Below are 1,624 nucleotides of genomic sequence, written 5' to 3' on the forward strand. Positions count from 1 at the left end.
AAAAAATTAAAATATAAATAATGAATTAATTAAAAAACAGAAATATGGTCCAGCCACCCTTGAACTAGACTCATTACCTTGTTGAAGAAACAGTAATAGTAATGGCAAATTTAACGAGTACTTAAATTTAGTATCCTAAACACTTTACATGCACTAGCTCATTTAGTCCTCACCACGGCCCCAGGAGATAGGTGCTCTTACCATCCCCTTTTGCAGATGTGGACACTGAGACACAGGTGGTTAATCAGGTGTGCACGGCTCCCGGAAAGCTGCTTCCACAGCCCATGGTCTCACCTGCCCACTAACCAATGCACAGAGGCCAGTACAAACGCACTTGGAAGTAATAAAATCCCATTAAAATATTTTATAATTCAGACTGCTTCAATCCAACAAGTTTTCTCTCTGTCCCAAATTCATCTGAATCATCAGCATTTTCAGGCACGCTGTGTGATGAGAAAGCAAGGGCTTCAGAGTCCGAAGACCCAGGGCGAAGCCTGCCCCCCGTTTGTAAAATCACTAACCCAGCCTCCAGAGAGATGAATCTAAATCAGAGATGGGGACGCACTTTGTACGCAGCAGTGTGGAGCTCCTGTGGTTTGCGGTTGTTTAGCGAGACTGTGGAAGGGCCGTGTGCTAAAAAAAATCCTGAAATGTGGTTTTATAAAAAAGAACATACTAACAGCATCTAGAAATGTCCCCCATCCTCCCTCCTCCCAGAAGACACTCACACACACACACACACACACACACGCACACACACACACACACACACACACACACACATCCGACCTCTTTCTCTGCCTTTTATTATTGGATTTTCTGACAAGTTTCCAATCCCCAAATCCAATCCTAAACCCTGGTGATCCAGGAGCTGAGTTGCAGCCACAAGAAAGGTTTTGATTCTTCACACTGGGTTAGAGAAGCTGGGTTCCTAGGCAATCAAACATCAAACACCAAACACGAAACACTCAATGTCCACTTACATTCAGGCTTCGAATCCTCAGCCATCACCACCTTCCCACTGCAGCTGCTGAGGCTGGGAGTTGCCCTGGAGACAGACAAACATTCCAAGTCCCTCCCCCAGGGCTCCTCTGTTGCTGGGCAACCAGGGCACACAGCCCCCTGCCAAGGGATCTCTCCTCTGACCTCCTCATATGCCTCTGGCCTTCTTGAACAGGGAATACTAGGTTTGCTTGCCTGTTTTCCTTTTTAAAATTCCTTTTTAAAATTTCCTTTTTGTGATTTGAAAAACATCAAAATGCCCTTGCACCCTTTAATTCCTTTCCAAAGCCCAGGAAGCCAAAGGTAAGTGGCCTTTCGTCGGGCATCCTCTATGGAGATGTACAGATTGTACAGTGCACGACCCATCCAACTGTACCTGGAGTTCTAGTGCATAGTCGGTGCCAGTCTCTAAATGATCATTTAGTCATTTTAGTGTTATTATCCCGAAGTTCCTAGTAGGGAATTGAGATCACGTGAGGTGAAGTAACCTGCCGTTGATCAGTTAGCAGGGAACAAAAGCATGTAAATTCACATTTGGCTGCAAAGTCCGTGCTTTTTCCTCGGGCTACCCATATGTCAAGGGAGGAAACTCTAAAACCCTCTTAAGATTCTTATCTTTAAA

At 45.0% G+C, this 1,624-nt stretch overlaps 1 long non-coding RNA gene across 1 annotated transcript; it reads right to left on the reverse strand.

The window, feature by feature from the left end:
• Window positions 1-349: 349 nt before the first annotated feature.
• Window positions 350-1,046, reverse strand: LOC141276111 (uncharacterized). Its single transcript, XR_012325061.1, has 3 exons — window positions 984-1,046; window positions 566-645; window positions 350-443 (listed from the first exon to the last, which is right to left on the reverse strand). It is a non-coding gene; the product is annotated as an uncharacterized lncRNA (long non-coding RNA).
• Between the last annotated feature and the right edge of the window lie 578 nt (window positions 1,047-1,624).

The sequence above is a fragment of the Tursiops truncatus genome, chromosome 12 (genome assembly GCF_011762595.2).
Source record: "Tursiops truncatus isolate mTurTru1 chromosome 12, mTurTru1.mat.Y, whole genome shotgun sequence".
Taxonomy (NCBI): Eukaryota; Metazoa; Chordata; class Mammalia; order Artiodactyla; family Delphinidae; genus Tursiops; species Tursiops truncatus.